The sequence below is a fragment of the Hippopotamus amphibius genome, chromosome 5 (assembly GCF_030028045.1).
Source record: "Hippopotamus amphibius kiboko isolate mHipAmp2 chromosome 5, mHipAmp2.hap2, whole genome shotgun sequence".
Lineage (NCBI taxonomy): Eukaryota > Metazoa > Chordata > Mammalia > Artiodactyla > Hippopotamidae > Hippopotamus > Hippopotamus amphibius.
Window position 1 is genome coordinate 33,126,275 of NC_080190.1, and position 16,070 is coordinate 33,142,344.

Sequence of the window (16,070 nt, forward strand, 5' to 3'; positions counted from 1 at the left end):
CCTTTTTTTCTTGATGAGTCTTGCTAATGGTTTATCAATTTTGTTGATCTTCTCAAAGAACCAGCTTTTAGTTTTATTAATTTTTGCTATTGCTTCCTTCCTTTCTTTTTCATTTATTTCTGCTCTGATCTTTATGATTTCTTTCCTTCTGCTCACTTTGGGGTTTCTTTGTTCTTCTTTCTCTAGTTGTTTGAGGTGTAAGGTTAGGTTGTTTATTCGATCATTTTCTTGTTTCTTAAGGTAGGACTGTATTGCTATAAACTTCCCTCTTAGAACTGCTTTTGCTGCGTCCCATAGATTTTGGGTTGTTGTGTTTTCATTATCATTTGTTTCTAGATATTTTTTGATTTCCTCTTTGATTTCTTTAGCGATTTCTTGGTTGTTTAAGAGTGAATTGTTTAGCCTCCATGTGTTTGTATTTTTTGCAGTTTTTTTCCTGTAATTGATATCTAGTCTCATGGCACTGTGGTCTGAGAAGATGCTTGATATGATTTCAATTTTCTTGAATTTGCCAAGGTTTGATTTGTGACCCAAGATGTGATCTATCCTGGAGAATGTTCCATGTGCACTTGAGAAGAAAGTGTAGTCTGTCGTTTTTGGATGGAATGTCCTATAAATATCGATTAAGTCGAGATGGTCCAATGTGTCATTTAAAGCTTGTGTGTCTTTATTTATTTTCTGTTTGGATGACCTGTCCATTGATGTAAGGGGGGTGTTCAAGTCTCCCATTATTATTGTGTTACTGTCGATGTCCCCTTTCATAGCTGTTAGCATTTGCCTTATGTATTGAGGTGCTCCTATGTTGGGGACATAGATATTTACCATTGTGATATGTTCTTCTTGAATGGATCCCTTGATCATTATGTAGTGTCCTTCCTTGTCTCTTAATAGTCTTTACTTTCAAGTCTAATTTGTCTGATATGAGTATTGCTACTCCAGCTTTCTTTTGACTTCCATTCGCATGGAATATCTTTTTCCATCCCTTTATTTTCAGTCTATATGTATCCCTTGGTCTGAAGTGGGTTTCTTGTAGGCAGCATATAGAAGGGTCTTGTTTTTGTATCCATTCAGCCAGTCTGTGTCTTTTGGTTGGAGCATTTAATCCATTTACATGTAAGGTGATTATTGGCATGTGTGTTCCAATTACCATTTTCTTAATTGTTTTGGGTTTGTATTTGTAGATGTCTTCCTTTTCTTGTGTTTCCTACTTAGAGAAGTTCCTTTAGCACTTGTTGTAAGGCTGGTTTGGTGGTGCTGAATTCTCTTAGCTTTTGCTTGTCTGGAAAGCTTTTGATTTCTCCCTCAAATCTGAATGAGATTCTTGCTGGGTAGAGTATTCTTGGCTGTAGGTTTTTCTCTTTCAGGACTTTCAGTATATCCTGCCATTCCCTTCTGGCCTGCAGAGTTTCTGTAGAAAGGTCAGCTGTTATCCTTATGGGTTTTCCCTTATATGTTATTTGTTGCTTTTTTCTTGCTGCTTTTAATATTTTTTCTTTGTGTTTAATTGTCGTTAGTTTGATTAATATGTGCCTTGGTGTATTTCTCCTTGGGTTTATTCTGTATGGGACTCTCTGTGCTTCTTGAACTTGGTTAATTATTTCCTGTCCCATGTTGGGGAAGTTTTCCACTATAACCTCTTCAAATATTTTCTCAGACCCTTTCTTTTTTTCTTCTTCTTCTGGGATGCTTACAATTCAAATGTTGGTGTGCTTAATGTTATCACTGAGGTCTCTGAGACTGTCTTCTATTCTTTTTATTCTTTTTTCTTTTTCCTGCTCTGTGGCATTTATTTCCCCCATTCTATCTTCCAACTCACTTATTTGTTCTTCTGCCTCAGTCATTCTGCTGGTTATAGCATCTAGAGTATTTTTAATTTCAGTTATTTTGTTATCCTTTGCTGTTTGTTTTTCTGAGTTCTTATGAACTGGTTTTTGTACTTTCTCTATTTTGTTATCAAGATTTTGTATCATTTTTACTATCATTACTCTGAATTCTTTTTCAGGCATTTTTCTTATTTCCTCCTCATTTATTTGGTCTTGTGGGGTTTTTTCCTGCTCCTTTGCCTGCATGGTGTTTCTTTGTTTCCTCATGGTTGTCCAAACTTTTGGGGTTGCTTGTCCTGGCGATAGAGGTGTTTATAGAAGACTGTCCAAGCCTCAGACTAATGTCGAAGTGTTGGGTTAAACAAATACGAAGTCTAGGAAACACTTACATGTATAAGACACACAATTACTGAATCCATTAGGATATAAGGCTCTGTAAAGACCTGACAGAACCCCAGTATGTGATCAGATATTCAAAGAGAAACCCAACAGAAATTGACAACTGAAACAGAACAAATCAGAGACAAAAGCAAAAGCAAACAAACAAACAAATAACACCTTACACATACAAACACTAATCCAGGGAGATTTTGTAAGCTAGAATCAAATATAGAAAAGAGCTAGAGTACCACCAGACAGAATGGAGATTCTCAGAATGAAATTAGACAATTGTACTAAGAACTAAGATAAAGACAAAAACAATATTAAATACCAAGGTGGTGCGTCATCTGGAGAATAGAGCAAGGAGTCTGTGCAGATCGATAGTGTTGCTTATAAGTATGTTAAGATAAAATAAACTAAGAATGGATGGAAGAAAGGGGAACAGAAGAGCGTAGTGTGATTGGAAATATGCAAGTAAAAAGAAAGGAATAGAAATGTATAAAAGATAGGGTTGAAAGGAAAGTATGAGAGATATATTGTCCGTACCACCAAAAACTTAGCTAGAAATAGAAGTATATAAAAAGGAAAAAAATAAAAATAGAATAAAAAATAGCATTAAAAAATTGTTATAAAACTTGTAGATCCCTTAGGACTAAGATTGTAATTAATAAAGGAAAAAGAAAAAAAAAATCCAGAACTGAGCCCAGAATGGACCAGTTCAATAGGATTGATACTAATATTTCTGTTTCCTTAGAGTCTCAGCTGTAAGTGTCCTTCTACTCGCCTTGGGTTTTTTTGCATTATTCTGTGGCCAGCAGAGCTTCCTTTATTGTTTGTATTGTAAGCGTTGGTGTGTGGGGAGGGAGAGGGTACAATAGTGGCTCCTTTCCCTGCGAGTGAGTGAGCAGTGGCGCACTGTTGTTTCAGTCAGGCTTGGAGGTGCCTGTTGCAGAGGGACGCTGGTGGCTCAGGTGTAAACAGAAAGTCTCAGAGTTGGGCCTCTCTTGGGTTTTTGTTGTTGTTGTTGTTGTTGTTGTTGTTGTTTTTTCTTGGCAGCCTCCCTGCTGCTGGCGTTCCAAGGGGTTTTAATCTAGCCCCGCCCGAGCGCCTGAGGATGCTTGTTATCCCTGAGTGCCTTAGGTGGCCCACAGGGCGTCTCTCCACTGCCTCTTGCAGAGGCACCGAAAGAGAGAGAGAGGCTATGCGCGCGGCTCCTACCCCCGCCCGTGAGCCTGCAGCATCCAGCCGCCATCATGGCCAGGCAGCTCTCAGGGGCGGGCACTCCTCGCCGCGGACCTCTTCCCTCCTGTCCTCTCGGTCCGTCACCTTACTGGCAACAATTTCTCTCACCCTGAACCAGCTCTCCGGTTCCCACGCTCCCACTCCCAGACCCTCTGTTCAGCTGTGTCTCGGTCCAGGAACGCTGAACTGCGGTGCGGACCCTCCATGTGTTTCTCACTCCCTCCCGTCTGCCACAGCTCCGCCGCTTCACCCTCTTTGAGCTGTTGTAGATGCCTCTCTACCGGTTATGTCGGGCTCCTTGCTCTCCTTTCTGGTGTTCGGGGTCGTCTGCTGGTGTTCAGCTGGTTCTCTGTGGGAATTATTGCGTCCCTCGGTGCATTCCCAATACATCTGTGGAGGGGGATGCATTCCACGTCCCTCTACTTCGCCGCCATCTTTTTTCTCTCCTAATGCCAAAGTCCAGCTCCGGCGGGTCCAGGAGTACCCAAGGGATGAGTGGCGTCGGCGAAAGGAAGAGACGGGGAGGCCTGTGTCAGCTATGCAGGATCTCTCCACCAGTTTTCTCATCTTCAAAGCAACAATACTCATATATGCATTCTTCATACTTGTGTGAGACTAGATCAGGAACTGGAGTAGGCTGTTGAAGAAAAATCATAAATCTCATAATGGTTGCCCTTGTGAAACGCTGCAGAATCTGTCTGCAACCAATCTTGCTGGAGGCAGGTGCGATTAGAGTCCAGGCAATCACCCTTCCCCATCCTGCAGACAAATGCCTCTCCCCACACTGAAGCCAGCAGAAGTCTGGGCAGAGGAAGGTGCCACTGATATCCCACCAAGTGTGCAAGGAAGGATATGGGATGACGGCTCCGTCACCACAAGGGGAAGGTAGAGTGTTCAGGAGGACAAGCCGTGGGGCCACTGAGGGGGATTTAAAAGAGGGGCATCCATGAGACCAGCAGAAGGACCAGGAGAGAATGAAACCAGCATTCATGTTGAAGCTATGGGGCACTTAGTGAAGAAAAATGAGATTGTGATTTAATTTGTTGGAACCAGAGAAACCTGTTCAGAATGCTCTCAGCTGTAAACTCAGCTTTATCAGCCATTCTGTCACTCTGTTATACGATGGCTAAGGTTGAGCATGGCTGTCAATACTCAGAGCTTTCCACATACATTATTATACATGCTTCTAGCCCCAGGGGAAAGGTGACTTCAAAATTCCTTTTCCACGTTTAGCACATTTTGAGCGTATTTTATCAAGCTCTAAAAAGTTGAAAACAGCTCACTCAGAACGCCCCATTCATCAGTTGGCCCAGATGTTATAACGAATTACAATGTGTTCTCTGTGTCAGTTATATTATGAATAAGTGAATCCTCAGGAAGCATATTGGAAACCACCAAAAGATGTTTGCACTTTTTTGTAAGGTCACATTCTTAAATTTTCAATGTAAATTTTCTGGTTAATTCTATACCAGCCTAGGGAGCTGTGCATACGTCTATGTGTGTGTGCTCTCATTAATAAAAACCCACCAGCAGTGCCAGCTCCATGGCGATGTGGCCTGTGCGGTCACGTAGGGTCCCGACATTCAGAAGAGCCCCATGGCTGGTTCAGTGTACTGCTATCACCATCTTGAAATTCTTAATTTTTTAACAAGAGGCCTCACATTTCCATTTTGCGCTGGATCTCAGAAAATATGTAGCCAGTCCTCACTAAGAAATATTGGACTCTCTTCAAATGGGCAAGCAAGTTTTTAAAAAATGTTTAATTTGCTAGTTATCAGTATCTATTTTTTTAATGCCTACTGTTCAGGTATATACAAAATTACATGCTAATGCTTACAGGGAAAAATACTTCATCATGCCAATGCATACACAAATGGTATGAATCTTGAATAAACAGCGATAAATATAAGGTTTTGAAAAGAAAAAAAAAACTGTAGTTGAATTAATTTCTTTGGTTCAGGAGGATTAATTCTAACCACATTATCTCCTATTGTTAGAGGAAGTGAGAGAGAAATAGACTGAATAGAGAAGGTAAGTCAAGGGTGTAGAAAAGAAACAGAGGAACTGAGGGTGGGAGAGTGAAATGAACCAAATACGGAGCCAAAGTCTTCTTTCCATGGAAAAAAGCATTTCGCATGTTCACCCCTTCTGATACATGCATTATCTGATGATATTTTTGACTTACCAGTGAGACAGATTGTGTGCTCTCTTCACTGTGTGGTTTTTAAATTTTTCTGTGTCTGGCTTGCTTCAAAGCAGACTAGAAACCTCATCTTGGTGATCTCCTTGGATGACTGGACTCAGTAAAACCAAGCTGTTCAGGTGGCTTTGATCTCTTAACTCTCCCTGTGCTGGGAGGAGCTTTACTGTTTTGCCTGAACCTGAAATAATAAAGTTTACAAATAAGTTAACCTTTTTTCTTAGGCCGTGCATATATATCTTTACCTCCTGAATTTTCAGCATTGCTATTTTAGTTTTGCAGTCCCAGCCATTTCTTTCATTAGATTTTTTTAGATGGGTTATGTGTTCACCAAAGAGATGATTCTGTTGCTTTAAGAGGGGAAAAAAAGTTATACTTGGTCAGTCTGAAAATGTAACACCTGGCACCCATATTTAGAAATTTTTAAACACACACATACACACACACTCTGGCTTTTAGCACTGAAGTGTGCAAAACATTACAGGAAGTTCATTGCTTAAAAGCAGTTTGAATTCAATAATTTATTTGTAAGTCTGTTGTTTGGAACTTGAAAGCACTTTTCCCTGTAGAAGCACTGCTATAAATGGCTCTTTGGTCCCCAGGCTCAAAAGACTGTTGGAAAAATGTCTGCTCTGGTGATGAAAATAGAAAAAGGACACTTTCGCAATATAGTAACTGAGCCAAAGAGCAAAGCTAACAAATTAAGAACTTGTTTGCTTTGAATGCTTATGTTTGAAGAGGAGTGGGTTTCGCCTGGGGAGGAAGTAAAGGCAGCTGGAGATTCCAGGGTGCCTGTGGGTCATTTCCACAGCTCAGGCTCCTGGAAAGTTCAGTTTAAAGCCTTAGTGTTCTTTGTCCCCAGGCAAGGGTGCACCCCATAGTGTTTTGGAGCAACTCCCGCAGTTGGGTTCTATTTTTGGCTCAGAATAGAAAGGAGAGCAAGAGAGGAAGGGAAACTTTCCTGAGGTGTTTAGAGTATTGGAAAAAAGAGAGAAGGGATAAATGAAGCTGCCTGACCTACTAGTAACACAACTCACATTGTTCCTTTAGAATAGAGTCCCCTTTGTGCATCTCCTGTCATATAGGGAACTTCCTAGCTGTACACAAAGCTCCAGCTCACAAGTCTCTTCTCTGGGGAGCTGTCCCCATTTTCCTAACTTCCGCACTAGCTCTCAGCACAGCTTATAAATATCTCTATGAAAGCACACTTCACATTGCTTTGTAATTATTCGTTTGTATGTCTCCTCCACTTGACTAGGACCCAGCACAGGAAGAAATAAATTAATTTTTAAAATATCTCAGGAACCCACACAACACAAGAAGGTATGTTTCATTTGTCTAAGCTGGAAGCAAGCTAGAAACAGAAAAAAACAGGACTGGCTGGGGGTATGGAAGATGGTGGGGACATCATTCCGCCAAAGGGGAAGATTGGAGATTGTGAGGAAGAGGTCTCAGATCAGAGCCTCCCCATCTCTCCCCACTTACCCAGAGCTTCATTGGTCCAGAACCACTTGCTTCTTACCCAGGATGAATGTAAAAAAGACACCTTGAGGTGGGTGAGGGGAGATGGAGACTACGTGGAAGCCACTGCTTTACAAGCTATAGTGGTTATATTTTGAAGTTTCTCTAATAGCCAGGCTTCCTTCTTCCAGGGAAAGCCCCTGATTTTCATGTGGGGATCACCCCACATACATGGACATGGGACAGCCTCTGACCCAGCTCCGGTTGGAGGACAGGGCATCAATTTCCCCCTGGCCTTTGTGTTTGCTTCAGAGATGGAGATGTGACCAAAATATCCAATCAGGGTAGATCTCACTATATTTGAGGGTGCTGTCACCATTCTGTTGTCCTTGAACCTGAGGGGCTGTGAGGCTGGAGCAGAGTAGTGGTATATTGGTGAATGTTTAATAATTGGCTCTCAAGAAAAGAAAAAACCCAGCCCTGATTTGTAGTACAGTATTCGCCAATTCCTGTGCTATAAACATTTCCACCACCGCTGACTTCAAGCTCCAACCTACTGTTGCTGAACACAGAGCCGGGAAGAGATGTGTAATGTGTGACAGCACCACCATCACATAGTCCTTACGCCATAGACAGGGATACAACGGATGTAAACAGCCTCAAGAGCACAGATAAGAGCAAAATTTAATAAAATAACTATGAAAGATGAGTTTTGAGTATCTATTACCTTTATCTTAATTATAACATTTAATCATTGGCTTAAGTAATTTATCTCTTTCAAATAATGGCTATGTTAACAACAGGCTCACAAAATTCCTAAAATTTTAACAATTGTCTGTCAAGAGCTGGTATGAACTAGATCCAGCAACCAGAGCCACCTGGCCAGTAAGGAATTAACCAAGAGACCCAGAGAATGTGAAAAACAGTCCTAACTATGGTGTTTACTATGTAACTCTGTTCAGCCAAGGAAAATTCTGCCGTTCGCGGTTTTGAGTGATTAATATGATTCCATTTTCTCTCCTTTCTTAGCATGTTGGTTACACTTCCTTCTTTATTTTTCTTAGTAGTTGAGCCAGAGTTTGCACTATACATTTACCGCTAATCCAAGTCCACTTTCAAATAACCTGTGAATATACCATTTCACAGGTAGTGTCAGTACCTTATAATAAAATAATTTCAATTTCTTCCTCTTATCTCTTATATCATCATTGTGATTTATTTCTTATATATAAGCATACATAAGCATATATATATACATAAAATATATATATAAACATGCATACATTGTTGATATTGTTATTTTGAACAAACTGTTATCTGTTAGACCAATTAAGAATAGGAAAAATAAAAGCTATTTTACCTTTATCTATTCTTTCTTCAATTCTCTCCTTACTTTATGTAGATCCAGTTTTTTGACCTCTATTATTTTCTTTCTCTCTAAAGAACTTATTTCAATATTTCTTGCAAGGCAAGTCTAATGGCAACAAATTTCCTCAATTTTTGTTTGTCTGATAAAGTCCTTATTTCTCCCTTGCTTTGAAAGATAATTTCACAGGGTACAAAATTCTGTGTTGGTGGTATTTTTCTCTCAATGCTTAAAATATTTCATTTCACTCTCTTCTAGCTTGCGTGGTTTCTGAGAAGTCAGATGTGGTTCTTATCTTTGTTTCTGTGTAGGAAAGTTTTTTTGTATGGATTTTTTCAGAATTTTTTCTTTATCTTTGATTTTCTGCAGTTTAAAAATGATATTCTTGGGTGTAGTTTTTTGGTATTTATCCTGCTTGGGGTTCTCTGAGATTCCTGGATGTATGGTTTGGTGTCTGACATTAATTGGGGGAAATTCTCCATCATTATTGTTTCAAATATTTCTTCTGTTTCTTTCTCTCTCTCTTCTCCTTCTGGTATTCCTACTCTGTGTATGTTATAACTTTTTAGTTATCCCACAGTCCTTGGGTACTCTGTTCTAGTTTTGAGCTTTTTTTTTTTTTCAATCTTTGTCCTCTGTTTTTCAGTTTTTGAGGATTCTATTTAAATCTGCTCTAGCTTTGAGATTCTTTCTTCAGCCATGTCTGGTTCTAATGCTTGCTATGTGCCTTCAAATTGTGGTGTTTTGCCTTTTGGTATGCCATGTAATTTTTTTTTTTTTTTGGATAGCTAGACATGATACATGAGGTAAAAGGAACTGCTATAAATAGGCCTTTAATAATGTGGTGGTGAGGTGTGGGGGAGGGGGAGCTTTCTGTGGTCCCATGACCAGGTCTCAGTTTTTTATGAACCTATGCCTCTGGGCTGTGAACTTCACAAATGCTTCTCTTTTTTTATTCTCCCCCTTAGGTGGGACAGCGTGACTATAGTGGGCTGGCACTGGGTACTTCCCTTTCCCAGGTCAGTTAGGCTCTGATAATACACCAGCAGGTTAGGCTGTGGTTAACTAGTTTCCACTGGGGGCAGGGCTTATTAATAATGGAGAGCTCTGATTTATTTCCAAATGTTATCTTTTCTTCACCCCTACAGAAGCTCAAAGGGATTTTTCTCTGATATTTACTGTGGGAACCTAGTCAAGCTCCTAGAGGTACATTTCAAAATACTGTTGGGGTGCCCTTATAACTGGGTCCTCCTGGAGTTTTTAACTCTCAGAGTTGTCCTCACTGAGCCTCCAGCAATTCATCAATCACAGTTCAGGTTTTTCTACACCCTCACTCATTCCTGCAGTGGTTTTGCTAGCAAGTCTCTGCTCCAGTAAGCCGTGATGACCTGTATTTACCTGTCTGTCTCTCTGATTGGGGGTAGCAGTTTGCATTGTATCTTTCTTCTCTTACAGAGCAAAGAATTGCTGATTTTTCAGTCTGTTCAGTTTTTCACTTGTTGTTAGGATGGAGTGACAACTGCCAAGCTCCTTACATATGAAACCAGCAACTTCAATGCTTTTTAACATTGATTCAGTTCCTGAGTTTGAATAGTAATTGCATCTCACAACTAATTTTTACTTTATTTATCTGCATGTCTTTTAATAACTGTCAGGTTTAATTCAGAAAGTATTTATTATATACAAATAGTATTCTAGTTTTGTGCTTGCTATAGAGAAAGACTGAATAAATAGAATATAGTCCTTTCACTAGAATGTTTATAATCTCATCAAGGTAATAGGATATACACTTAGGAAAAATATTAGAGAGTTGGCGTATGGCTAAAAGTAAAAACTGTGGTCCAAGTACCAAGAGCTGTAGGAGGTCAGAATAGCAGCCCAGGTGGACTAGAAGACAGGACAAGCTTCCAGGAGGAAGTGTGCCTTGAAGGTGTATGGGATTTGGAGAGGCCATGAGAAATGAGAAAATGGTCAAGATTGGGGCCATAAATGGGAGATGGAAAGACTGTGCTGTAGGACTCCTCAGCAGGATTTTCCCTTGATGGAGAGAGCATTGATGAGGAGGCCTGGGGCACCAGGCAGTTCCAATACCCCTGATGGCTCTGTAGAGGGGCTTGAGAGTGAGAAACTCTTGGAGTCCTGCCATCCTGCAAACTCTTACATGAAAATTTCAAATATATAGAAAAGGTGAAAGAATGGTACAACAAACACTTGTATACCTACCACCCAGCTTCAATCATTGCTATATTTTTTTTCTGAATCATTTGAAAGTAAGTTGTAGAGTGTCATACTTAAACCTTTAAATCCAAAAGCATTCACCTCCCAAAAATGTCCCAATAAGGATTTTTCCATACTACCACAATACCGTGATCATTCTTAAGAATATTAACAATTCTCTGGTATCATCTAATCTCCAGACCATATTAAAATTTTCCCAGTGGTCCGCAAATGTCTTCTAGAGTTGGTTTCTTTCCACCAGTATCCTACTTCAGTTCACACATTGCATTTGGTTGTTATGACTCTTGAGTCTGATTTAATTTTGAACATCTCCACTTTTATTTTTTTCTTTTTTTTCTTTCTTTTTTTCTTCTTTCTTTCTTTCTTTCTTTCCTCCCTTCTTTCTTTTTCTTTTTTCTTTTTTTTTTTGAAGACCAGGTGGTTGTCGTGTAGAATTCCCCACATCTGGGTTTTTAAAAATTTTATTCTTTCCTCTTAGTGCCATCCAACTTGTTTCTCTACCACCTTTACTTCCTGTAGAGAAACCTAGTGAGATCTCACATTCCAGTTTATCTGGGAGTGTCCTGCCCGTTTACACCTGTAGTCCTGGTATAATTGTTAAATGAGTCCTCTTTCACTCTCAAAAGTGCCCTAGTTTGGATGATTAATTATATGTTCACTCTCTGTGAACTGGAAGTTAGGCCTAAAAATTGATCAGATTGAGATCAAACATTTGTGGCAACAGTGCTTCTTAGTGAGATGTGCTTGGTTTCACATCACCTCAGGAGGAAGTGTGGGTCATGCAGAGTTTGATCACTTAAGGCAATGACAGCCAGATTTCACCTCTGCAAACACTGGCTTTTCCCTTCGCAATTAGCCAGCAGCCCATGGGATGAGCCTTTCCCACCTTGAGAATATCCTGTTCCCCAACATTCATCTATTAGTTTTAAGCATTGATTGATAATCCTCACCTTAATCAATTATTTATTTGCAGATACAAAATGGTGATTTTCTTATTCTGTAATCCTTTATACATTTACTAGCTAGCATTCTTAGAAAATCAAGGAGGATTTTTAATTCCTCTTTTAAAAAAAGGGTAAATGTTTCATTCATTTTTAATTTATTAATTATCAGAAGTAAGGAGTTTATGGAACAGTTATCTCCAATTGTGGCAAGTGATTTTGTTTTTTGGTTTCATTATTGTAGACCAGTGGATTTTAATTTGTTCAATGTTTTAAAATAAATTATAGTCATTATTCTTTTTCGTTGCTCAAATCATCCCCTTCAAAGGTCTGCTCTTGTGTCTTTGATGCCCTCCCTGCCCACCCACTATCCTGAGTATCTCCTTGTTTTCTGGCACAAGATGTTCCAGGTTCATCTTCTATTGTCTATGCCCCAGACCTAAAATCAATCAATTTAATGCTAGGAAATCCTAAATTCAGATTGATAATTCCAATTAAGTTTAGCATTGCCAAATTTGTTCTTTGATTTTATACTTGTATTTTTTTCTCTCATACTAAAAATCTTAGTTTCTGTTAATAGTAACATACTTATTAGCTTTATCTATGTTATACAAAAAAACACTTCAAAAATTATAATACACATTTTATTACTAAAATTAAAACTACTAAGTAGAGTTTGAGATTTCTTTGTAACATTTTCATTCTTAGAATATATTTCACCTAGGATGCACAGAGGACTGTGTTCAAAAATCAAAATAATTTTCTTTTCCAGGGTATGTTACTATTTACATTCACTTGTTTCTGTTTATTTTCAGTCTAAAGTTTGCCTTTTAAATTTTTTTGCATTAATTTTGTTTTTTACTATATGTCAAGCCATTGTCTAGTTTAAAAGTCAAAACTATGCAAAAATAGATCCAGAGAATCAAGCTACATCCCTATCACTTCTGCTCTATTTCCGGTTCCCTTCTGCCTCCTATAGGTGACAATTTGTATTAGTTTATGATTTATCCTTCTAGTGTTTGTTTGTTCTTGCAATAATGTGTGTGTGTGTGTGTGTGTGTGTGTGTGTTATCCTCTATCTTCTTGTTTTTAAAAAGAAGTAGCTCACAGTGTCCTGGCCGTCTCTATTCCACTTACCATATCCTGCAGGTTACACCATTTTTATGGCTGCACAGAACTCTGCTATAAGAATGAACTAAAGTTTATTCAACCAGTCCCCCACTGAAAAGCATTTAGGTTTTTCCAATTTTGGCTTTTGCAAATAAAACTGCAATAAGTAACTGCAGATGTTGCATGCGTGTGTATGTGAGGAGAGGGTCACACCTTCAGGAGAGGGTCCTGGAAGCGAGATTGCTGGGTTACAAGGTCAATTCATGTTTTTTGTTAAAGATTGCCAGTTTCCCTCCATGAGGACTGTAATGTATGGTTAGCAAAGAGTTCTATTTCCTAAGAGCATCCTATCATCAGACTTTCAGATTTTTTGCTAATCTGATATGTAAACATATATATGTTCTTCAGTATGGTTATAACCTTTCTCTTAATAGGAGATTGATCGGTCATCTTTTCATCCTTTTAAAGACCATTTAAAGAATTTTCATGGTCATTTTTTTTTCCATCTCAATTTTTGGGAGCTCTTCATCCATTAGGGAGATTAGCCTTTTATCTGTGATACATGATGCATCTCCTTAGTCCCAATTTGTCCTTTGTCTTTATATTTTTCTAGTTAAACTTATCAATCTTTTCTTTGATTGCTTCTGGATTTTAAGTCATAGATGTGGTTATAAAGAAATTTAACTGTGCCTTCTTCTGGTACAGATTTGGCTTCATTTTTATAGTTAGATCTCTGATCCGTTGGGAGTTTTTTCTGTTGAATGGTTTGAAGAATGAATCTAGGTTTTATCTTTGCTTTGCAATTGCCCTGCTTATTAAAAAGTCCATCTTTCTCCTATTAGATATACCACATTCGTAACATTTAATCTCCTTAAATTCTTCAGTTTATTTCTTCACTTTCTCTTTAGTTCCTTTGGTCATGCAGAAACACCATGCCATTTTTATTAGAGAGCCTTCATAGTGTGCTTTAAATCTGAGAGGTCTATCTCCTTCCACTCCTTTGATCTTCTTTGTTAGAGATTTCTTGGCAATTCTTGTTTGTTTTTATGGAAAGCAGAACTTCAGAATCTACTTGCCTCTGGCATGGTTAGAGAAGAGGATCTTATTGTTATTTTTATTGACATCACATTAAACTTATATATTAAATTGGAGATAATGGCATTCATGACATCGAGTCATTCTACCCAAGAACATGAACCATCTTTGCATTTGCTCAAGTCTGCTTTTGCTGGGGGCACTCTGAATCCAGATGGACTGTCTGGGTAGGAAGACTAGGAGACTAGTTAAGCTTCACCAGATAAAAGGTAACAGAAAAAAAAAAAAGGTAACAGGAAATTATAATCAACAGCCACAGCATCTGCTATCAAGAGCTTCTCCTGGCCTCCAGGACCTCAACCCCTAGAGGCCGTGAGCTTTATCTTGTCTTTCTACTTCTTTGACACTCCCATTCCTTGAACAGAGCACTGTGCCTCTCCCCCTTGCTGCTCTCTGGCTTCATCATGGCCCTGACTAACGGGGAAGACCTCCTGATTGTCTAGGACCCCATGTATCTGCTTCCCACCCTGTCTTTGCATGGCTGTTTCTGGCTGGTGGCTGGGCTGTGAGACTGAAGAGGAGAATGGGTGTTTGAGAACCAGTCTGGCCAAAGGGATGGTCTCCTGCTGGGAATAAGTGAGGAATAAGATGGATCCCCAAGGTGAGACTCAGTGACAGAGGCATGAATGGTATTCATACTTGGTTCTAGAAGAAAGGAAAAACCTCTGAAATCCTTCTCAAGACCCAGCAGTTGGGAACATGGCCTGGGAATGAGAGCATGCACAGATCTAGCTACAGAGAAGAAGCAGGAGGCTGAGCAGTGATCCAGGTGAGGATCTAGGCTGGAGTGAGAGGAGGATGAGGGTGGAAATATTACAGAGGAGAGTCTTGTTGGCAGACTGGCTCTGAGGGCTGAAGGCAAGGGAGGAGGTGAAGATGAGACAAAGGCCAGGAGCTGTCTGTCCTGACAACTGGCTATTGTAATGTTCTTACCGACCAAGGACTTGGACTGGTACTTGGACTGTTTTCTTCTAAGCTATTCGCATAATACAGATACTGTACTCCAGGCCAATTTGGTATAGAGAATATCGAGTTTACTGACACATGAAATAGGGAACTGATTTGTCTCACAGAAAGTGAAGCCTTGAGCTTAAAAGAGCCTTTGCCCATTTGTTCAAGTCACAGACATGTTATCTCCTTCTTTCTTCCTCCCTTCCTGCCCCCTCCCCACAAAAGAGAACAGATAGACCACTAGCAGCATCTGCCTCACTTCCTGTTCTCTCTTGACCTTTCCCTGGCCTCTTCTGCTATTTTCCTTCAGTGGTTTTACACAGGCTCCCTAACTTCCTTCCAAACCTTCCTCCATCTCGGCCTTTAACTGGCACTGGCCAGCTAACCAGGCATGGGCCTGACCAATAGCAAGCTCCTGCTACTTTGGTCTGCATGTGCCAGAAAGCTGCCAGGGCCACTGGTCCTGCAGGACAGCCTCCCCATCCCCATCCCAAGAAAGGGAGCCAGCACAGGGAAAAGAGAGTGAATGGTTTGGGGGCCAAAGGGCCCTGGCTCAAGGATCAGGAAGAATGGGTGGCCTTAAGTAAGTGCTGTCACCATTCTGAGACTCAGATTTCACATCATGAATGATAACAGTACCTCCCTGATAGAGTTGTTGTGAGGCTGACCTTCACGGAAGTAGGTTATGATTGGAACCACAGAAGCATACTGCAGTGTGTCAATGCCACACCTTGCCTACTTCCTTTGCCAATTTGCCTAAACCAGCCCTGGCAGGGGCAGGGCCATCAGCAGGTGGGTGGCAGAGCAGAGAGGGTGAACCGTGGCTGACCTTCCAGTTTCAGTGAGGACTTGGACTAGTTTCGAGGTGCTGTAAACTGCCACAACCATCTAGCCTCACTTTGGGAAGCAATCTTGCATAGACCATCAAAGGCATCTCTTCTGGAAGCTGTGAGAATGTTTCCACTGGTGGACTCCAATTTCTGTGCACATGGGCCAATGTCTAGACGCCAAATCAGAAGGAGTCTGAGCCCTTTTTGAATACCCTTTTTTGTCCACTAAAGATGAGAAGTTGAGGTCAGGGAGATTAAGTGATTTACCCAAGGTCATGGTTGAGTTGGTGCCTTGATGTTAGGGCAGGGCCCTCTCCTGAATCACAGATCTCTCTTGTGATGGCAAAACCCTGTGACTCTCTGCTTGGACTATGGAAACAAGCTTGAGTCTGAATCCCAATATTGAAGAGTGGTATAACTTTAGACCAGTTA